The sequence below is a fragment of the Chiloscyllium punctatum genome, chromosome 16, assembly GCF_047496795.1.
Source record: "Chiloscyllium punctatum isolate Juve2018m chromosome 16, sChiPun1.3, whole genome shotgun sequence".
Classification (NCBI taxonomy): Eukaryota; Metazoa; Chordata; class Chondrichthyes; order Orectolobiformes; family Hemiscylliidae; genus Chiloscyllium; species Chiloscyllium punctatum.
In genome coordinates, this window is record NC_092754.1 from 93,896,820 (window position 1) to 93,921,230 (window position 24,411).

Genomic DNA, 24,411 nt, shown 5'->3' on the forward strand with positions numbered 1-24,411 from the left:
GGGTAATTATCATTGATACAGGATCGGTTAACCAACAAAAAATAAAGAATGGGGATAAACGGGTGTTTGGATTAGTGTTGGCACTACAACTGTTTGCAATTTACACAAATGTTTTGGTGTTGAAGACCAAGTGTACGGTGTCAGAGTTCACATTTGATACAAAGATGAGGTAGAGCAATGTCTGCAGAGGCCACTAAGTCTGCACAGGGATACAGATAGGTTGAGTGGGTGGGTAAGGATCTGGCAGATGGAGTTCAATGTTGGGATATGTGAGGTCATCCATTTTGGTCGGACTAACAGCAAACTGGATGATGAAATGGTGAAAACGTTCATCATGCTGCTGTACAGAGGGAGCTGGGTGTCCTTGTGCATGAATCACAGGAAGTTGGTTGACAGGTGTAGCAGGTAATTCAGGCAGTGAAGGGAATATTGTCCTTCCTTGCTAGAGGGATGGTTATGCTGCAGTTGTACAGGGTGCTGGGGAGGTCACGCCTGGAGTACTGTGTACAGGTTTGGTCTCCTTACTTCAGGAAGGATGTACTGGCACTGGAGGGAGTATAGAGGAGGTTCACTAGTTTGAGTTGGGAGTTGAGAGGGTTGGTGTATGTGGAGAGATTGAGAAAACTGGTTCTATAGTCATTGTAATTTAGAAGAATGGGAAGTTGGATAGGAAACAATAAAATTATGAATTATTAGATAAGACAGAAGCAGGGAGACTATTTCCACTGGGGGGAGCGGGTCAAACTACAGAGCATAACCTCAAAATAAGGGGGAGCAGGTTTAGGACTGTGTTCAGGAGGAGCTTCTTCAGCTAAAAGGTTGTGAATCTGTGGAATTCCCTGCCGAGTGCAGCATTTGATGTTATCAACTTGAATGCCTTTAAGGCAAAATGTAGATTTGTGAACAGGAAAGGAATTAAGAGTTATGGTGAGTGAGCAGGAATGTGGAGCTCAGGCCTGATCTTATTGAATGGCAGAGCAGGCTTGAGGGGCCAGATGAAAGTTCTTGCCTTGTGCCATCAAAATTGGCCTTTGTCCAATTCAGAACCTTAACTTTTAGATCTGGTATATTATTTTCTGTAACTATTTTAAAACTAGTAAAATTATCAGAGACTCCCAGTAGTGTGGAAGCAGGTCATTCAGTCCATCACATTGAAACTGACTTGGAGAGCCTCCTAACCTCCCCCTGTAACATTGCATTTCCCAGGGCCAGTCAACCTACACGTCCCTGAACACTGTGGGCAATTCAGCCTGGATAATCCACCCAAACTGTACATCCCTGAACACTGTGGGCAATTCAACCTGGACAATCCACCCAACCGGTACATCTTTGGACTATGGGAGGAAACCAGAGCGCCCGGACGAAATCCATGCAGAAAACCCCTTTCTTATTTCCCAGTGATCATCCCTTTCTTATTTCCCAGTTCCACCTAAATAACTTCACTGGGCGTACCCCCAGGAATATCTTCCCTAAGCAAAAACATAACACTATCCCGAATCAAAAATGCCACTCCACCTCCTCTCTTGTCCCCCTTTCTATTCTCCCTATAGTATCTATACCCTGGAACATTAAGCTGCCAGTCCTATCCATCCCTGAGTGATGCCTCTGTCATTGCTATAATATCCCAGTGCCATGTTCAAAACCATACCGAGCCCACCTGCCTTCCCTGTCAGGCCTCTTCTATTGAAGTAAATGCAGTGCAACTGCTCAGTCCGACTTCATTCTGTGCCTTGCCCTTGCCTGCCTTGACTATTCGACTTCTGAACTGTACCAGCCTCAGACATATCTCTTTCCTCACTATCTTCTTGGGTTTACACCCACTCCCTCACTGGTTTAATGCCTCCCGAGTATCACTAGCAAGTCTCCCTGCCTAGATATTAGACACCTTCCAATTCAGATACCATCCATCCTTCTTATGCAGGTCAACTCTACTCCAGAGTTGATCACAATGATCCAAAAAACGTGAATCCTATTCCCCTGCACCAGCTCCTTAGCCACTCATTGAGCACCTCCTCCTCCTCTGTAATATGGACATTTTTCAAGATGTCACCATTTATTTCCCCATATTCTGTATCTCCCATGTACTTCTTCACAGTAAACACTGATGCAAAATACTTGTTTCCCTATCTTGCCCATCGCCTGCAGCTCCACACAATGGCTGCCTTGCTGATCTTTGAGGGTCTCTATTTTCTCCCTAGTTAGCCTTTTGTTCCTCATGTATTTACAAAAGCCCTTTGGATTATCCTTAACCCTATTCGCCAAAGCTATCTCACGTCCCTTTTTTGCCTCCTGATTTCCCTCTTAATTATACTCCTACTGCCTTTATACACAAAAATTTTTTGGGTTGGAATAAATGCAAAATATAACATCCTGACAAAACAAATGAGGGTAGGACTTACACTCAATAAAAGTAGGGCCTTGAGTAGTGATATGGAACCAAAGAGACCGAGGGCTTAACGTCTTTGAAGTTTGTGTTACATGTAGACAGGGTGGTTAAGAAGGTGCTCAGCACACTTACCTTCATTGTTCAGACCTTTGAGTCCAGGAGTTGGGACATTATGTTGAGGATGTACAGGACGTTGGGGAGGCCTCTTCTGGAATACTCTGTCCAGTTCTGGTTGTGCTGTTATAGGAAGGATATTATTAAATTGGAGCAGGTTCAGAAGAGATTTACCAGCATGTTGCCATGAATGGAGGGATTGCGTTGTAAGGCTGGGAATTTTTTTCACTGGCGTGCACGAGGTTGAGGGGTGACCTTCTTAGAGGTTTACAAAATCAGAAAGAGTGTAGATAAGGTGAATGGCCGGGGGAGAGGGGGATTCAAAACTGTGGTGCATTCATTTTGAGAAGAAATTAGAAAGATTTGAGAAAAGACATCAGGGTTTTAAAAAAAATTATACGTGTGAAATGAACTTCCAGAGGAAGTGGTAGCTGTGAATACAATTACAATATTTAAAAGATATTCAGATAAATACATAAATAGGAAATATTTGGATGGATGTGGACCAGAGGCAGGTACAATTAGTTCAGTTTGGAATTATGGTCGGCATGGACTGGTTGGACCACAGGGCCTGTTTCCTTGCTGTATAACACTATGATTCTAATCCTCAATAACTCTAAATTCCTCCATCCTCAACTCTCCCGATCACTGTCACTTCATCCAGCCTCACAACTCTTCCTTATTTATAGAATTCCTCACCAGCCACAGAACGCTACCTATCTCATGTCGTCCAGTTTCTCAAATCTCTGCGATATGGGCCTTTCTTTAGTTCCAGCCTTGAGGATGCCCTCATTCACTCCGATTGGTTGGAGGACAAACTGGTACGACCTGGTCCTCCAGTACTGCCTCTGCCCCCTATTGGCCTGCGCTGACATCAATTATTGGAGCCCATTGTGAGGTGAGTGGTGGGATCCTCCTTCTCTCTGCCCTGGGATGAGCTTCAGCATTCACAGTCAATGGGGCAGTATCACAGAACACAGGGGCTGGGGCTATTCAGCCCACTTGGGATGTACCCTCTCCCTCTGGAGATGCTGCAAATCTGTTTATGAATAACTGCTGAGTCTGTGCCCAGCTGCGATTCAGACTGTTCCAGATACTCAGAACTTACTGAATAAAAAAATGTTCACATATTCACATTATTTGCCAATTACCTGAAAATAGTTACTAAAATTGTGACATTGTTAACAATTCCCCTCTCTCTGCAGATTAGATATCCTAGAAACAAATTTGCACCTGGTCAAAATCACTGCTTAACCTTCTCAGCTCCAAGGACAATTATCTGTGCTTCTGCTAGCTCTCCACAAAAGAGGAACACATCTTATTTTCATTTATTAGTGTCATAGAGATGTACAGCACAGAAACAGACCTTTGGTCCAATTTGTCCATGACAACTAGGAATCCTCAACAAACGGAGCCCCATTTGCCAGCTATTGGTCCATATCATTGGAAACTCTTCCTATTCACGTACCCAATCGGATGCCTTTCAAATGTTGTAATTGTATCAGCCTCCACTACTTCATCTGGCAGCTCATTCCACACATACAAAACTTTGCCCCTTAGATCAGTTTTTAATCGTTGCCCTCTCAACTTAAGCCCATGTGATCTTATTTTGAACCCACCTAACTGGGGGAAAAAGACCCTGGCTGTTCACCTTATCCATGCCCTTCATGATTTTATAAATCTCCATGAAGTCACCTCTCAGTCTTTGACTCTCCAGGCAAATTAACCCTAGCCTATTCAGCCTCTCCCTGTAGCCCAAATCCTCCAACCCTAGCAAAGTCTTGGTAAATCTTGTCTGAACTCTTTCAAGATTCACAACATCCTTTCCAGAACAGGGAATTTCGAACTTAAAACATAATTCCTGAAATGGCTTAATCAATGTCCTGTCCAACCACAATTTGACGTCCCAGCTTCTGTACTCAATGCATTGACCAATAAATATAAGCATACCAAACACCACCTTCACTAGTCTGCCTACCTTTGACTCTACTTTCAAGGAACAATGAACCTGCACTCCATGGTCTCTATGTTCAGCAACATTCCCAAGGACTTTACCATTAAGTGTACAAGTCCTGCTCTGATTTGCCTTTCCAAAATCCAACAGCTTACATTTGTCTAAATTGAACCCAGTCTGCCATTCCTCGCTCCAATGGCCCATCTGGTCAAGATACTGTTGCATTCTGAACTAACCTTCTTCATTGTCCACTACACCCCCAATTTTGGTGTCTTCTGTAAACCCACTGCCCATATCTCACATTCACATCCAATTCACTTATTCAAGGACCCATATTCATTCCAGCAGGACAATGCTGAACACAGGCCTCCAGTTGGCAAAGCAACCCTCCATCACCACGCTCTGCCTCCTACCTTCAAGCCAGTTTTGTATCCAAATGTCTGGTTCTCCCAACATTTCATGTTATCTAACCTTGCTAATCAGTCTGCTTTGTGGAACATCGTTCAGTGTACATATAGACTACATCCACAGTCTGCCTTCATCAATCATCTTTGTCACATCTTCAAAAAAAATCTCAATCAAGTTAGAGAGAGAGAATTTCCCACACACAAAGTCATGTTGACTATCCTTAATCAATCCTCGTCTTTCCAAATACATGTAAATCCAGTCCCTCAGAATCCCTTCCAACAACTTACCTACCACTGACGTTAGGTTGACTGTTCTCTTGTTCCTTGGCCTTTCCTTACCACATTTTTAAAATAATGGCACCCATCTTCCAGCACCTCACCTGTCACAAACAATGATATAAATACCTCAGGGAGGGGCCATCACCTTCCTAGCTTTCCACAAATTTCTGCGATACACCTGATCAGGTCCCAGGGATTTATCCACCTTGCTACTGTTTAAGACTTCCAGTACTTCCTCCTCTGTAATATAGACACTTTTCAAGTTATCACTATTTATTTCTCCAAACTCTCCAGAATAGAATAGCATAGTATTTCTCCCACCTCCTGTTGTTCCATAGATGGCCTTGTTGATCGTTAAGGGGTCCTATTCTCTGTCTGGTTATTATTTTATCCTTAAATGTATTTGTAGAATCTCTTTGGATTCTCCTTAAACTATTTCCTAGAGATATTTCAAGTCCCCTTTTTGCTCTCCTGATTATCCTTGAGTATATTCCTGTAAAAACGTGATCCTGTACTCCCAATTCCTCCCCCTCTGCCATATCTGCTCTCAGGAGAAGCAATTCCACTCCAGGACATCCCAGAAAGGTTTCCTCTTTCAAGGACCGCATTTCCCTCCCACTTGATCAACAATGCACTCCAACGCATATCCTCCACTTCCTGTATCTCCGCCTTCCCCCCACCCCTCCAACCACAATAAGAATATAATCCCCTGGTCCTCACCTGCCACCCACTAATCTCCATTAACCTCTGCTATGTCCGCTACCTACAGTCAGACCCCACCACCAGGGATATAGCTCCCTCCCCAGCCCTTTCTATCTTCTGCAGAGACCATGGGATCTTTGGTGCTGATGTGCTGCTCCACGGATACCTCAGTCACTCACCCTGTCAAATGGCCGAGTGAGATTATCACTAGATGGATAATCCAGACACCCTGATAACGTTCTGGGGCCCAGGGTTTGGATCCCGTCATGGCAGACAGTGGAATGTGAATTCAATAAAAAATTGGAATTAAGAATCTATTGAAGACCATGAATCCATTATTGATTATTGCAAAAAGAAACCTCATCAGATTCGCTAATATCCTTCAGGGAAGGAATCTGCCATCCTTACCTGGTCTGGCCTACATGTGACTCCAGACCTACAGCAATGTGGTTGACTCTTTACTGCCCTTTGGGCCCAGCCAGTGACACCCTCATCCTGTGAATGAATAACAAAGGAGTCTTGTACACAACCATACTGTCCTTACAGATAAGTGATCTCTTAGTAAATTTGCTTCTCAACTCCCTGCTGACTATTGGGGAAGTGGGGGGTAGGGGTCAATAGTACCATCCCAATAAGGAGATCATCCCTTTCTTATTTCTCAGTTCCACCTGTATAACCTACCTGGATGTACTCCCAGGAATACCTTCTTGAAGCCCAGCTGTAACGTTATCCTGAATCAAAAATACCTCTCCCCCTGCTCTGTTGCCCCCTTTCTATCTTTGCTATAGCATCTATACACTGGAACATTAAGCTGCTGGTCCTATCCATCATTAGGTCATGCCTCTGTAATTGCTATAATATCCCAGTGCGATGTTCAAAACCATACCCTGAGCTCCTCTGCCCGACCTATCGGGCCTCCTGCATTGAAATAAATGCAGTGTAACTGCTCATTCTGTGCCTTGCCCTTGCCTGCCTTGACTGTTTGACGTCTGAACTGTACCAGCGTCAGACTGAGCTCTTCCCTCACTCTCTCTCTGGGTTTACCCACATTCCTTCACTGGTTTAATGCCTCCTGAATAGCACTAGCAACTGTTCCCTTCCAGTGCCAGTACAATCCATCCTTCTGATGGAGGTCAATTCTACCCCACAAGAGATTCCAATGAACCAATAATGTGAACTCTTCGATTCCTATGTCATTGATACCAATAAACAACAGCCTCCCCTCAAAATGGTTATTCTCCCCTTTAAGAATATTCTGCTCCCTCTCTGAGACATCCTTATACAAAAATTACACATTCGAATAATAAGCCTTACACTCATTCGGTCATCATAAAAGGATTACATGACACATTGAAGGTTTGGGGAGACCTTTTGAGAGAATGCGATGATTCAAAGGAGAATTCTTAAGCAGCAAATGAATTGATCTGGAACAAAATACTCACACACACAATGCGAATATCCAGATCCTGATATACTGAGTAATTCAATTAGAGTTTAGCAGAATATTTACTGAGATTACCAACTGAATGTCCACCTGTAATATCCTGTAATACAAGTTTATAAAATCTGTCACTATCAGTTCAAGTTAGAAACTCACAGCATCCCCTCCTCGTGGCCCAGGATTACTGTACATATTACCCTTGAGGACATCAGCAGTAAACTCAGGGGGAAATCTGTGGGTTTCTAGGAGATTCCAACTTGAGATCTCATGTGACTGAACACAGCAGTTCTTTGACACATTGGAGAAAATGATCCAAGCGTCAGTGAGATATGGGGAACAAGAATTACTTTCTTTTCTTTCATTCTGTGCTGCCGCTTTGCCTCATCAATAAGACACGGGTGTGAAAGGCTAATGCCTAATGATGGGCAAGTTGTCTCCATTCTGACCAATGGGTAGGAAGATCCTCCCAATCACTCCAAAGCGTATCCCTAAAAAGATAGCAACTCTGTCTGCTTCCCACTGCTCCCAGTAAATGTTTGGAAGAATGGGAAGGGGGGATATCTCCTAGAAAAGGCATAACTGTAAAGGTCTAAGAGGATTATGAAAAGAGAGAGATACACAGGAGAAGGGAGCAACAAGTTGCCAGATGGGGAGTAACTTGGGAAAAATGGGAAGTTGCACATTTTGGAGGAGATAATAAAAGCACAAAGTACTACTTAAATGGTGGAAACTGTAGAAAGCTGCACCACAAAGGGACCAAGGATAATTGTTCAGGAAACACAGAAAGCTATCACACACTTACAACAGGGAATCAGGAAGGGGAATGGAATGTTTTGCTTCAAAGTTTTTCAGTATTAGAGTTTGGAGTATATACCTGAGAGTAACGTGTGGAAGTGCTGGTGAGACCACCATATCTTCAGTAATGAGAGCAGGTTTGGTCCCTTTAGATAAGGAAATGTGTCACTTTATTGGAGGCATTTCAGGGAAGATTCAATGAGATGATCCCTGGTTTGGAGGGATTATCGTTTAAATAAAGGCTGAAAAGGTTGGGACTCTACTCACTGGATTTTGGAGAAAGAGAGGTGATCTTATTGAGACAGATGGGATTCTTAAGGGGTTTGGCAGGATAAATATTGAGAGGATGTGTCTGAGGGTAAATACTGAGAGGGGAGTCTGAAACCAGATTCTGAGTCACAGAATCAAGGGTTCTATTTTGGATTCAAGTTTAAAGCAACACAGATATGGGTAAGGGGTTTCAGTAGCAATAGAGCTGGGGTTAGGTGGAGAAAAGCAACATTTAAGAGATTGGAATTCCTGGTGTTGTGATTGTGTGGATGTCTGATCAGAAGATCACCTTGGGGTCAGATAGAACAGCAATATTGTGAAGAGTGTCGTTCTGCCTCAGAGAGTTCCCAGTGGGAGGGAGGGGCTCAGCAGAAAGGTAAAGGTAAGGCAATGGGTTTAACCATGACAATGTTTCATTGGAGGAAATTGCAGCTAATCGAGTAGTGGGAATGTGATAAGCAGTTTGATAACTGAGTAACAGTGGAGTAATGGAGAGGGATGATGGGGAGGGAGAGCTGGGCATCGTCAGTGTACATGTCAAACCTAACACTGTGTTTGGATGATATCACCTCCTGGCACTATGTACGTGAGATACAGGAGAGACCAAGGATAGATCGTTGAGGGACACCAAATGCAAGGAATTCAGAAAGGAAAGGGAGAATGGAGATGGAGCAGGATTTTCCAACAACCTTGAGGTCAAATATTAGTTTTTCACAGAATGGGAGAGAAGGACATAACCAGAAAAGACCAACAGACAGAACAAGGAACAATATCTATGAATTGGCGAGGGGGAGTGATGAGGCGGCAGCGGAGGAAAGAGAGTTGGAAAGTGAGTTGGAAAGTGAGTTTAGCGAGATTAGGGTAAAGGGTCAAGGTGAGCTCTGATAAGGCTTGACAAGAGACTGGAGAAAGATGTAGGTTTAGGACAAAAACCAGGAACACCACGTGAGGCAGTTGGGTTCAGTGGGCTAGCGGGAGGGAGAGAAACAGCAGATCGGATTATCTCAGTCTTAGTGACAGAGAAACTCCATGTGCTCCTCACTCGTTGTTGGAGGGGAGGATGGAGGAGACAGGATGATGGACAGTGTTTTACAAAGAAACAAAACCAGGGTTAGTGATATTTAAAATGAGTGAACAAACCTGATGTATTTAGGTTTTATCCAGAATATTAAAACAAACGACTGAAGTCCTGGTTCGAATCCCATCTTGGCAGATGGTGCAATCTGAATTCAAGAAAAAAAAACAACGTATTAGGAATGTCCTGATCTCCATGAAACCATTGTCAATGGCGAAACAAATCCTGCCAACCTGACAGCGGCCCAGCCAGCTACTCACTGTATTAATCACTGCAAAGTCTCAACACAGGAATGAAACTGGATGGACCAGTTGGCAACTAACAAGGCACCAGAAATTACAACCACAGAATCAGCTCTCTCGATGGTGCAACCTCCTCCTCACTAACATATGGATTTTGGTGCCAAAACATGGAGAGCTGTCTCACAGACTAGTCAAGGAACAGCCTGACATAGTCATACTCACAGAATCATCCTTTACAGATAATGGCCAGACACCACTATCACCATCCATAGATATCGAGAGTGTGGTGCTGGAAAAGCACAACAATCAGGCAGCATCCGAGGAGCAGGAGAATCGATGTTTCGAGCCTAAGCCCTTCATCAGCCTGACCTGCTGTGCTTTTCCAGCACCAGACTCTTGACTCTGATCTCCAGCATCTGCAGTCTTCACTTTCTAGTAAAATCTCTGGATATGTCCTGTCCCACTGACAGGACAGATCAGGCAGAGGTGGTGGCACAGTGGTGTACAGACAGGGAGGATTTGCCCTGGGAGTACACAGCATTGGCTCCGGAGACCAGGAAATCTCATGGCTCCTGCTGATTACCATGTCCCGTCCTCCCTTGGCTGATGAATCACTTCTGCTTCATGTTGAACAACATTTGGAGGAAGCACTAAGGCAATAAAATGGAGTCAAACTTACTCTGGTTACAGGATTTCAATGTCCACAATCGAGACTAACTCGGCAACAGAATTACTGACTGAGCTGGCCAGGTCCTAAAGGATATAGCTGCTCAATTGAGTCTGCAGTGGGTGGTGAGGGAACCAATAAGAGTGTAAAACATACTTGATCTCATTGTTATGAATTGACCAGCGGCAGATACATCTGGCCATGACAGTATCAGTACGAGCGACCATCACACATTCCTTTTGGAGACAAAGTCTTGCCTTATAGTTGAGAAAAACCTCCATTGCGTTGAATGGCACTATCACCGTTCTAAATGGGACAGACTTTGAAGAGCTGTAGGATCTCAAACTGGGTATCTCTAAGGCACTGTGGGACATCAACAGCAGCAGATCTGTAATCTCATGGGTTTGTAAATCCCGCTCTCACCCATCACAATGGACAGAAAAGGAGGGCATGCCATGAGCAGCACCAGGCAGACCTAAAAATGAAGTGCCAACCTGTTGAAGGTATCAAACAGGACTATCTGCACATCAAACAGCATCAGTAGCAAATGATAGAGCTAAGTGATCCTACATCCAATGGAACAGATCGGAGCTCTGCAGTTCTGCCACACCCAGTTGTGAACAGTGATGGACAATTAAATAACTCACTGGAGGAAGCATCACAGATATCCCCACCCTTACTGATGGAGGGGCCTCACACATCCACGCACCAGATAAGATGACGGCATTTGCAGCAATCTTTAGCCAGAAGTGCAAAGTGGGATGATCCATTTTAGCATTCTCCAGTGGTTTCTAACATCACAGATGTGAGTTTTAAGCCAGTTCGATTCAGTTTGAATAACATCAAGAAATGGTTCAGTAGTGCAAAGGCTACGAGCCCTGCAAATATTCTGGCAATAATACTGATGGCTTGTGCTCCAGAACTTGCCACCCACCAAGCCAAGTACCACTCCAGCACTGGCACCTATTGACAATGTGGAACATTGCCCAGGGATGTTCAACACAAAAACACAGTGCAACCCAACCCAGCCAATTTCCCTCTAACAGTCCACACTCGATCAGCAGTAAAGTGATGGAAGGTGTCATCAACAGGGCTACCAAGCAGCAGCTGCTCAGCAACAGCCAGCTGAGTGACACTCATTTTAGGCTCCACCAGGGCCACTCAGCTCCCGATTGTGTTACTGCCCTGATTCACAATCTGGCCACCAGCTGAATCCCAGAGGCGAGGTGAGGGTGACAGCCCAGTCCCACTCCAAGATCACTAATTCTAGCTGATTCCACCCTCATCTCTGCTCATTTACTAAAACTCTCATCTATCGTGCGTTATCTCCAGACTTCATTTTCCAAACACACTCCTGGCCAGCTTCCCACATTCAACCTCCCTGTAATATCAAGAAAGTCAAAATCTCTGCTTGTTGATTTATCAAAAGGCTCCTAATTATAATCAACAGCATACAGCCATAGAGAGGTACTGCAAGGAAACAGACCCTTCAGTCCAACCCATCCATGCCGACCAGATACCCCAACCCAATCTAGTCTCACCTGGCCAATATCCCTCAATTTAAAATTCTCACACTTGATTTAATTCCTGGCTGTGATAATCCCTAGGTCCCTGCACCACACACACTTTGAGACCTCGACAACCTATTTTCTTTGAGTCTCCCAACCATTTGTTAATTCATTACTTCACCTGTGTGGCTGTTTCCACAGTTGCTGAAGCAGCATGGCCTGAAATTCGCAGCCAAAACCTCTCAGGTCTGCTTTCCACCTTTCAGACATCCCTCAAAACCTGCTTTTTGGCAATGCTTTTGGTCATCTGACCTAATATCTCCATCTCTGGCCTTATGTCTAAAGTTCTCAATAGCATTTTTGTGAAATTATAAGCATGATAATAAAAATACAAACTGTTGTTGATTTGGACATTATTTTCAAATCATCACTGTTGCTGAATGAATAATCTATAATGCCACTTACCCAACCACATTGTAGGAGCACCTTCACCACACAAACTGCAGCTGTACAAGAAAGTCAAACATCACCCTCTCCACAAGCAACAGGGCTTTGGCATTAATCACTGGTATCTGTGGAAGGAGAAACACAGTTGATGTTTCAGGGAGTGCAAAATGGATTACAGGGAATGAAAATGGTGCAGAATTTGATAGTCAGAAATGGAAGGAAAATACACTTGCTTGTTGGAAAAAAGAATTCTTAACTGTCAAAAATATTCAAGAAAAAAGTAATCTGATAATAGAGCAGTACATGGTCAGAGGCTGGGCAGCAGTGAAAAACTCATTTACAAAGGGTCTATAAAAGTAATAATACAGTAGCAAACAGACAAAAAATACACCCATAGTTCGAGACTGAGGAAGCTAGATATTGACAAAGTGGTTATGAGGGAGCCCAGAGGTGAATCAGAGCAGTATGGGCTGCTATGATCCCAACGACTCTGAACTAGAGATAGGCTGCACATGCGCCTGGCCGCACCTTGCCCCCTACAAAGATGGCGGCTCCGCACGTGTCTAGTGAAACGTTGTCCCGAATAAAGATGGCGGCGCTCACTCAGGCCTGCAATCAGGCCATTCCTAATTTACTGCAAACACGGGACTGGGACGTTCAAATGTGTTTTCCGACGTGCACAATTTGTTTGTAAAACCTCTCCGCTCATAGCAACACAGTTTTTCTCCCGTTTCCCTGTTTATTTCTTTCCTTACCGTATCCTTTCTCTCCATAACTTCCCGAGCATTCATTACAACGACTCTACGCTGCGCGTGAGGGTGATCACATGGCTTAGTTTAGCTCCGCCCTTCATTCACTTTGATTGGTTGGAGGACCAACATCCCACTAGGTCCTCCAGATCTGCCCACCGACCTTTCATTGGTCCAGTTCTGACATCAATCACCTGCGGGTCACTTTGTTGGCGAGAGCATGCGCAGTGCGTCCCGCTTAACTGATATGTTGGGTAATGTGATGGGAGAGTTTACTGAGGGTAAGAGTTCCCTTTGTGTGAGCTCTGCAGGAGATTTCCTTTATTCATAGAGGGAATTGCTTTCCTACTCATGACTGTATAGCTGTGATTGATGAGTCAATGCCATCTGAATCAGTACATAAACACCCCATTTTCACTGCTTTTCACAACATCTGAGATCTTTAGCACATTGTATCACGCTCTTCTTTGGAAACAAAAAAAAAATTAAACGGAGGCTCAAGGAATTGGAGCAGGAGTAGGGCATTCATCCCCTCCAGCTTGTTTCCCCATTCTATCAGATCATGGCTTGGCCAACCCAGACCTCAACACCTCTTTTATGCTTGATCCGCATAGCCCTCAACTGCTCAATATTTCAAAAGTATATCTGCCCTCTTTTAAAATAATTTGAGGTAGAATCACAGATTCCCTACTATGTGGAAACAGACCTTTCAGCCTAACAAGCCAGAACAACCCTCCAAAGAGTAACGCAACCATTCCCCTCCCACATTTAACTTTCACAATTTTTTGGGCAAGAAAATTCTAGCCATTCACTGAGAAAAAAAATCTTTACTTTTTCTAAAATGAATGTTCCCTGATGTAATGTCCCCTGGTTTGAGACTTCACTGGTGCTAAAAGATCTAGTCAACATCTACCCTGTCAAGCTCCTCAGAATCTTGTTTCCATAATCTCACTCCTGCTTATCTATTCTTGATAGGTCAACCCTTTCCTCCTCAAAGCAGCTAAGTGAATCTTTTTTGAATGGTCTCCGATGTTAGTTTATTCTTTATTAAATATGGGAGCTATCATTGTATACAGTACTCCAAGTGAGGACTCAGCAACAGCCAGTGTGGTTAACCAATCCTCAGTCCATACTAATACATTACGCCGATACCATGAGCTCCTAAATTGTGCAATTAACTTTTATGTAGCACCTCATCATTTACATTTTTAAAATCCAAATACAGAGCATCATTGGATTGCCCTTTATCAGCCCTGCTTGTTATCTCCTCAATGAACTGTCGTAAATTTGTCAAATATAGTTTCTCTTTCACAAAACCCAGTCTACCATGTTTAATGATAAGCTTGTCTAAATATCCTGCGATTTCTTTGTTTAATATTTGACTCTGTAGATTATTTCAGTAAATTTGCTAAGTATGATTCCCCTCTCTTAAATCCATGCAGACTCTGTCCAATCCTGTCACTGTTCAGTAAGAAACTTGACTGTACTCCAATATAGTTAGTAAATGTATCTGTATTTATTTTTAAAAACTGATTACTTATAAATGCTGGATCCATGCAATATCAATGAATTAGTGACTCTGAATTGGGGTTATATTTTTTTTTGTTAGTTCCTTTTCATACTGTGTTATGCAGACAGCACCAAGTGATCACTCTTAATTGTGAGGAACTTTGAAAATAATATATTTTAAAAATGACATCACAAAATGCTGCCTCATTAGTGTGCAAGGAGGATTTTGCATTCAATAGTTTGCAGATAAAATTGAACAGATTTTTGCTGCAATTTGGCCAGACTGCAGGTTACACCAAAGTGACAAGTCTGTTGTCAAATTCTTACTTGACACTGCCCAAGGTGATACTGATGGTACTTCACTTTGCCATTCTTGTTCACCAGCTTTATTTCCAGATTTAATTGTATAATCATTCTAGAGCTTGTAATTTTAGACAACTTCTCTTTTAGGAACATATATAAGTATCATACTGAAATGTTGCACTGAATGGTACCAAATCTGAAATTAGTCTCTAATCTGATACTAACAAGCTCTGACCCTTCTACATATGTATTGGCATAAATCTATGCCAGTTATTTTTCTGAAGCTTGTGATTCTTGATGAAGGGCTTATGCCCGAAACATCAACTCTCCTGCTTCTCGGATGCTGCCTGACTTGCTGTGCTTTTCCAGCATGACACTTTTCGACTCTGATGTCCAGCTTCTTTGGTCATCACTTTCTCCTTTGATCAACAAAACTAATTCTTGGTTTAATCTCAAAGTGCAATAGGAACCAATTCATGAAATTCAGATATCTCACATTTACCTTAACTATGTGAAGTCTAAATTATTGTCAGTAATTGAAACCGTGCTGACAAACTTGTGCAGTATCAGTGTCTCAGTTTTAGCGTGTTCCCAGATATCGCACAGCTGCAGTATTTTGTTTTGCACTCAGCTATATGTTATTCTCACTTGTTTCTTTGTGAAAGATTACAAAATTAACTTGGATGAATGAACTTATGATTTCTTTAACCAATGTTGGGAGAAAAAAATGTCAGTATTTCAAGTGCTGATAAAGTAAAATAAACTGATAATCGTGGGCATACGTATGGGCCCCAGCTATGCCTGTCTCTTTGTTGACTACGTAGAGTAGTTGATCTTCCGTAATTACACTGGCACCACTCCCCACCTCTTCCTCCACTACATTGATGAGTGCATTGGCGCCACCTCATGCTCCAGCGAGGAAGTTGAGCAACTTCACCAACACATTCCACCCTGACCTTAAATTTACCTGGACCATATCTGACACCTCCCTCTCCTTCCTGGACCTCTCCATCTCCATTAATGATGATCCCAGATGTAGAGAGAATATGAGGCGTTTCAGTGTTGGAATGGAAGCAATGTACGCTGGATTGGAGTGTTTACTGGGGCAAGAGACTGGTGTGGAGACAATATGAGCAAAAGCAGTTCTTCCTGTCAAAGTAACAAAATACCGCTTTGTTAAGGAAAATCTCTTAGAATACTTTCAATATTCGACCTCTCACTTAAGGCTCGAACACGCTTCCTCTGAGCCAATTCTCAATGCAGGTTAATGCTGCTGCTGATTCTTAATAATATAATAAGTTGAGACCAATATGCCCTTCTACCTCGCCTTTGACCAGAAACACTCCCAGCCTCAGCATTTCACGCGCTTGGAGAAATAGTCAAAGTCTTTTCCCTGGGGTTGGGGAGGACAGAACGAGAGGGCATAGATTTAGGTTGAGAAGGGAATGTTATAGAAGAGACCTAAGGGGTAACTTTTTCATACAGAGGGTGGTGCGTGTATGGAATAAGCTGCTAGATAAATAGGTGGATGTGGTACAATTACAACATTTCAAAGGCATTTGGTTGGTTATATGAATAGGAAGGGTTTGGAGGGACATCGTCCGGGTGCTGGCAGCTGGGACTGATTGGGTTGTAATATCTGGTAGGCATGGACAGGTGAACCGAAGAGTCTGTTTCCATGCTGTACATCTCTATGACTCTATGATGGTGGCTTTACCAATCATGTCACTGCTGCCATAGAATAGCTTGACGTGCTAATTTCCACCGCCAATTCCGGTTTGGTATTCGCGGCTGTGCCACGAAGTTTGTCTGATTACTGTTCTCGGAACACGGGTTATGTGACTGACTGCAGCAATGGGTACCTCCTTGTGTTGGGAAGTTGGTGAAGCAACCGTTTTAAAACTCATTGTTATTTAAACACACATTGCACCAATATCCCGCACTCTGCCCTGAAAATTTTGTTTCTGGAAATCTATCAAACTCAGTCTTCAACTGGCAATCCTCGATGGAACCAACACAAAGTCTGGGGATATCGAATTAAAAATTCAGCTAATTCTGAGGTCCCACATGTCTGCTATCCCTCGCCTAATATTCCTGTTATACATCTGCTCCTCTTCCTAACATATCCTCTGTCACTGTAATGATTGCTGTTTTTAAACGCGTGTCTCTGCATGACTCAGTGATGGTTTGAATGTTAAAAATATTCTGCATTGTGGCCGCAGTAAACTCGTTCAAATCCGAGACACTACATTTTAATCCTTGTGACTCATGCCGAAGAAACACATTCGTTGATTTTACATGAAAGCATTCTCCGAGATTATGATTTTTTTCCATCAACCTCCCCCCCCCCCACCCCCCACCCCCCTCTCTCACACACATCTTTGCGAGTCATATATCAGGATTCAGACTCACCCATTCTCGGAGAATTCCCTCCCTCCCGCAATCACTTACTTCCTTTAAGTTCCCCCTCCCATTTCCCTTACAATCACTTTCACATTGACCCCTTTCAGTCTGTGTTGCTGCACTCACTGTTGCTGGGTGACCAAGGCTGACCATCGGGACCTTCAAACCAGTTGATTTATTTCGATATCGCGGTTGTGAGATCAATGTTCATGGCGCAGCTTTTACTGACATGGTCCAGCGATTATTGAAGCATCAGGCTCAGGAAAAGGGCACAGGGCAACATTGAGGAAAATAAATTTTATTCAAAAAACACCAGTTTCTGTGGACTTCCGCATCATTTATTTCACTTGTTCATTCGGCTCTAGCGAGACTACTGTGTGTAGTTATGCAATTCACTTTATAGCAGGGATGTGACAGCACTGGAAACGTTGCAGGGGAGATTTGCCAGGAAATTGTCTGGGCTGAAGAAAACAGATTGGATAAACTGGAGTTGTTTTTCTTAGAGCAGAGGAGATTGAGGTGGGGGGCATGATTAAGATGTACAAAATACGGAGGGATGCGGATAGCTTAGAGTGAAATACATATTTCACTTTGATGGAGATTTCGATCACAGGACAACATCGATTTAAGATGAGGCGGAAAGATTACAGTGAATGCGTGGACATACATATTCAAACAGTGGGTGGTTGTAATCTGGAACACAGTATATGCAAGGCCAGGAAACACAGAAATCCACATAACTTTCCAAAGTGTTCAAATGTGAATTTGTGATGCCAAGACATACAAGGCTATGGGTCAAGTGATTTGAAAAGGACTTCGGATAGTTAAGCGATTGTTAATGAACCATACAGATACTCCGTTCAAAGTACGGGTTATTGTCCTTCCATTCTCGAAGGGATATGTCACAGGAAGAACTACGCTGTCTGAATCAGCATGGGGGAGAACTACTGCTCACTGCTCCCGGGTTGACAGACTGACAGTGACAGTGCAAACACGTGACTTCCGTAAGCTGTATCTAGTGTCTGTGTTGGAATTAAAATCATGAGAGAGTTCTGCTCCGTAGTGAGGTGTTTACTTATAGCAGGAAGCTCAGGAAGATATTCATTCCACTGCCCATACCCCACTAGTTGGTACCACTGATTACCAGCAATATGCAGGACGGTTTCTCTCTGTACACCATTGTCTTTGAACCACAGCACTTCCCCATATGTCACCATTCCACGAAATCCAAGAAGGTGTAATGCTTCCCGTTTCCGATGTCTCTCCTCACTGTGGAAGGTTCCAGTGATTTCTCTGCCCATCACTCAATTTAGCAAACTACATTTCAAGGTCACAATGTGATATCATCTGGAAGAGGGAGAGAAAAACTGAGCGGCTGATAAACGTGTGTACACCTACGTTCTGTCTGCAAGCAAAGAAAGAGCCTGAGCTTCTAGTTTCATGTTATCCCACTGTGTTTCCATGCCTCCATTTCAGTTTGGTCTGCTGCAGAGCTCCACATAGCACAGCATGAGTTGGAAGAGTGGTACGTCATTTCCTACTGAGACACCGTGCAATTTTCCGTACCCAACATCGAGTTCAATCTTTTTAGACCCTGTCCACCTTCTTTTACGTTCGTGCCCCACCGACACTTACCATTCGTCCCTGAGGTGGATCGTTTGGCTCGAAAACCTCTCCCCAGATGCACTAAACCTGCTGATTTTGTTCCGATATTTCTGCTTTTCTTTTGATAACTTTATCCTGTTCTGATCGCCAGCCTTCAGGAAACGTGTGTTTGCACGGGAGGGTGGCCAGAGGATATTTACCAATGTGGTGCCTGAGCTCGACCATTCTCCCTGTGAAGATAAGCGAAAGTGAGGGCTGCGGGTATTGGAGCTCAGAGTCGAGAGTGTTGTGTTGGAAAAGCACAGAACGTCAGACAACATCTGAGGATCAGGAGAATTGATGTTTCGGGCACAAGCCACCGACATTCCATTACCAGCCGATGCCTGGAGGAACAACGTCTCATAGTCCACCTTCGGACCCTGCAACCACTTGGGATAAATGTGTATTTCAACAGCTTCCTCATTTCACCTCCCCCCACATTATCACAGTCCAAAACCTCCAACGAGACAATGCTCTCTGGATCCTGCCATCAAGCCCCCATCTGAACTATCACATTCTCCATCACCTTCATCTATATATCGCTTTCCAAGATACCTGACTACCAACCCCATTCGCCTCACTCAACCTCTACTCAAAAGTCTCAATCCTGATGAAGGGCTTATGCCCGACACATCAAATATCCTGCTGCTCTAATGCTGCCTGACCTGCTGTGCTTTGAAAGCACTGCACTCACACCACTGCAAAGATAGATGAGCTCGACTGGGGCTCTTTATCTGAGAGCGGAGAAAGCTGAGAGAGAAATCGATTAATATGCACAGAAAGAGAATAGATATGTGTGACAGTAATAAACTTCTTATGGAAAGGGTTAATGACCAGGCACATAGATGGACAGCTAGAGTGAGGATGTTCAGAGAAGATTTAGGAAGAATGTTTGCATTCTGAGAGTGTTGTTTGTCTGGAACTCACTGTTTGAACTTGTGGTAAAGCTAAGAGTCATCAAAACACTTCAGGAGTATTTAGCCGAACACTTGAGGATCTCGAACATGCACAGATAAGGACCAGGTACTGGAAAGTGTGGCGAGGATAAACAGAAGTTTGATTAAAGACTTGAACACCGAAACGTTGGGTGCAGAAAAATTGGAGGCTGGTACAGCTCTGCAGCCCAATGAAAGACGTGTTCGACTTCTACTGCATTGTTAAGATAGCGATTCAATGTTTGTGGGTTTGAGTCCCACCGGAATCGGAGTTTAGTACAGATTTCAGCTGAATGAATGATTGTTCTGCTGACACATCATCAGTTCCCATCGTCTGGAGTTCTCGTCCCTGACCAGAGAAGATTCCTCACCTTCTTGGTGGTGAGTTTTGAGGGAATCGTATCATTTGAAACATGATCAGCCAAGAATCATCTGCTCATTCACAAATCCCATTACAGAAGCCCACTGCCTCTAAACACATTTCCCGATCATAGTTGCACAGAGTTGTTCGGTTTATTCTGTGTCTATTTCCCTTTGGGCGACAGGTTGATGAGTTTGGGCTGGGAAAAGACATTGACGTGTTCGGTCAGCCATAATGATGTCAAATGGCGGGGTAGCGCGGGCGGGTGAAATGGCCCCTCCTATTCCTCTCTGTCTGTGCTGTTTCTGACAGAGGGTTTTAAACAATAACATGATGAGGACTCTGTGAATCGACAACACGGTATATCAAGGTTCTCCCCTTTATCCCACCGCTCTCACAGCGGGAATATATAGCTCTTGTTGCAGCTTTAGATCAGACAGTGGAGAATTCTCCCCGGCGCTCTGTCAGACTGCATGCTCCTTCACACAGATTTACAGCTGGACACATGGAGCTAACGGCGGTGTGGACATTACCGATTCAGAAACAGATTTCCCCTTTTCCTGGCGAGAGTTCTGGCAATAAGCATGAATTTCGGGCATTTTCTATCTTACTTTGGATTCTTATCACTTTACAATTTAAAATGAAATTCAAATTACTCTTGCATGACATTCTTCTATCTTCAGTATTCATGAAAACTGTGCAACATGTCCTTGAATGTAGCCATGGTGAAATTGATGATGAGTGCAATATGTTTCATGTTGTCTGTAGGAACTTGCGGAAGGAAGTGTCGTTGAATCGAATTCTGTGACAAATTGAAGCCGTCAGATTGAGAAGCCCTGTGACAGAGATAAACAATGCAGCGACCCACGGAAACCCAGTTTTCAATCAAGTCTATTCTGCGCAACATTTTTCTGTGACCCATTTCCTGAACCTGATGCTGGAAAAGTCACAGGTCCATATCAGTTCCTTTTTCTCTGCCTTAGCTTTAATTTCAGAACCACAGCAAAAGTACAACAGACGGGTCGAAGGTCCCAGAGGTACGAGTAGGGCACTTTATAGGCTTGCTGCCTGCGGCTCCAGTGGAGCAACTGATCAGCGCATGGCACTTAACAGTGTGTAAAAACGCCGAAGTTGTAATTTCAATCCTTATCTAAAGCTGCTTTTACTGACGTTGATCAGGAATTATTGAAGCATCAGACTGAAGCGTAATTGAAGAATAATTTCGAATAAAGTAGTATTTATTCTAAAACTCCAATTTGTGATTGGTGGGATTGTTCAGTCTTTGGGAAAATATCAATTATTAACCGTAAAACTGCACATATTTCCCAGGTGATTATCATCCATCTGTGGATTGAGACAAGGGGATGAGATCGAGGGGTAGGAGAGAGTGGGAGGAGAGAGGGGAGGACAGAGAGATGGAGTAGAGAGAGGGGAGGATGGGGAGGACAGAGAGGGGGAGGAGAGCGAGGAACGAGGAGAGAGAGTGGGAGGAGAGTGGGAAGGACAGAAAGGGGAGGAGAGAGAGGGGAGGAGAGGGGGAGGAGAGAGGGGGAGGAAGGAGTGGGGCGGATGAGAGACAGGGAGAGGAGAGAGAGAGGGATGAGTGAGAGTGGGAGGAGAGAGGGGAGGATGAGGCAGAGAGCAGCAGGGGCAACGGAAGGTGACAGAGCGCTGAGGAGGAGAGTGGGTGAAGTGTGGGGGCGAGGAGGAGGAGAGGTGGGGTGGATATTAGCCGGGAGAGAAGAGGTGAGGGAAGAAGGTGGTGGCGTGGAGATAAGGAGTCGACAGCAGGAGGGGTGTGAGCAGAAGGAGGTGGCGAGGAGATTTCGGGAGGACAGAGCAGTTGGAGGAGGGTGAGGAGGAGATCGGGTGAAAGACAGAAGGGCAGATGGGTAGGACGGGCAAAGAGGGGGAGGAAAGTGAGGAGAGAATCTGGAAGAAGGGTGCGGGCAGGGTGGCAGAGGAGAGGGGAGTAGGAGACTGGGGGATAGAGAGGGGTGGGAAGATGGGTAGGAGACTAACCCACCCAGACCTTTCTCCATCTGACCAGTTCACCTAACCCTATAGGCAACTCCCCCATGACCAGTCCACCCTGACCTGCACGCCATTGGACCGGGTGAGGAAACACACGCTGACACTGGGGAGAATGTGCACACTCCACACAGACAGTCGCCTGGGGCAAGATTTGAACAGGATCCCTGGCACAGTGGTAACCACTGAGCCACCATGCCACCCTAATGAGAGAGAGATTAAGAGAGAGTGGGAGGAGAGAACGGGGAGAGGGGAGAGCGAAGAGAAAGAGGGGAGAGAGAAGAGTGAGGGGAGAGAGAAGGGGGGAGGAGAGAGAGGGAGAAGAGGGTTGGGGAGAAGAGAGGTGAAGAAGAGGTGGAGAAGAGAGAGCAGGAGAATGAGAGTGTGAGAGAGAAAACAAGAGAGGGAGAGAGAGGAGAGAGCAGAGAAAGAGAGAGCTAGAGAGAGAGAGAGAGACAGAAAAGGCAAAAAGGGAAAAGTGAACCCCAACTCACACACTTTCACAGGAAGACAGAAACAGTAACAGGTCGATACTCCCCCGGTCAGCCCGCATGGCGTGAGTGTAATGGCTGACTGAGCTAGGTTCAAATACTCCCAGGGTCTGTCACTCAAACCCCATCTCCTCCCCAACCCAGTTCATCCTGTCAGATCCCAAATTCCTTTACCTGGAACACACCTCACCCAGGTATGGGACACACCAGCAATCACCTAAGACCTTGGTACAGATCGTCAGGGAGGATATGATGGCGAAATTATATGCAGTGATTGGTAATGACTGAGGATGCAACACTCAAACGCCAATTATTTTCAGCTTCTGCTTAATCGATTGATCATGTCAGATTTTGATTAAATGTTTGTTTGGCGTTTCCTGTCTGTGAAACGTCTTCAAATATTCAAAGAAGTTTAATAAAGGCAGTGTCAGTCTAGGAGAGAAATCAGGCAGACAAATAATTCCCTTTTGTTTGCTGTTTTTGTGTGTATATCCTTCCTTGCAATCCTCAGAGAAAGAAGCTTCCAAAATCCATCACTATTAGGCAGAGAGAAAAGAATAATCAAAATAAAGTAAGAAATTGTCTTTAAACATGAGCATTATTTCTATCTCCCAAAACATGCCAGTCAATTGGGTTCCTCCTGCACCCTCTCTTTTTATTTCAGAAACTCACATTATCCCTCCTCCTGGCCGAGTGTTATCAGCATACTCACAACAGAGATCATCACACATTGTGCAGGATGGGAGGGTCCTGAGAGAGGATAGGCTGATTCATTTACCAGAAAATTTAATGAGTGATTTATGATGCAATGGAGCAATTGCAGTTGAAGTGAGATGCGACGGAGCTTATTGGCTTATAATTGGTTTAGATAACTAAGATGAAATTAAGATGTTCATATTAGCTGGGGAAATGGGCGATGATAAACAAAAGTTAAGATTTTGGATATACTGACAGGGAGGATTTGATGAAGTGGTTATATGGAAGGGATTCAATACCCACCATATCTTAATGGTATACATTTGTACTGAACAACCTGAAGTGCTGTATTTAATTACCAGATTCTGTCAAGCTATGGTCTTGAATTATCCCAGTCCCAGAGTCATAGTGATGTAGCTCAGGTAGTCACATTGAAGGGCCAGGGAATCTTCCAATTTCTGATGGTTCCTTTTCCTCTCGGTGTTTGCAGACCCCTCAAGCTCTCTGATACTCTTGGTGGTGAAAGTAGGAAAATTGGTGACAGACTCTGAAAACAGTGATTGCTCCAGCTGTTCCACTGCCCTTCAGATCCCCTGAACGTTCCTGCTTTAGGGAAATCGGGACGCCTGGTAAGAAAAACAGTCACTGCTCGGTATAGTCTCTCGGCCACCAAATAATAATTTTACCCTGGGGCGGGCAATAAACAAAGAAATAACTAATGGCTGTCAAAATGGGCCAGCTCTTATCATGGGGGATTTCGATCTACATGCTGAATGGTCGAATCAGGTCAGTCAGGGTAGCCTTGAGGAGGAGTTCGTTGAGTGTATCCGCGATAGTTTTCTTGAACAGTATGTAATGGAAGCGACAGGGAGAAACCTCTCCTTGATCTGGCCCTGTGTAATGAGGCAAGAATAATGAATGACCTCATCGTTCGGGATTGTCTTGGAAGGAATGATCACAATAGGGTTAGATTTCGAATACAGATGGAGGGTGTAAAGTTAA

General features: G+C 44.1%; 1 long non-coding RNA gene across 5 annotated transcripts in view; it reads right to left on the reverse strand.

Annotated features, from left to right (window-relative positions):
• The window catches only part of LOC140487230 (uncharacterized), a 39,648-nt gene extending 26,542 nt beyond the window's left edge, over positions 1-13,106 (reverse strand). For 3 of the 5 annotated variants that reach the window (XR_011962814.1, XR_011962811.1, XR_011962810.1), the window contains exons 1-5: positions 13,043-13,106; positions 12,306-12,412; positions 9,489-9,571; positions 6,251-6,337; positions 2,519-2,623 (exon numbers count right to left, since the gene is read on the reverse strand). This is a non-coding gene — a long non-coding RNA (uncharacterized lncRNA). The remainder of the gene's footprint in view (positions 1-2,518; positions 2,624-6,250; positions 6,338-9,488; positions 9,572-12,305; positions 12,413-13,042) is intronic. The other 2 variants (XR_011962813.1, XR_011962812.1) reach the window with 2 other exon arrangements.
• Between the last annotated feature and the right edge of the window lie 11,305 nt (positions 13,107-24,411).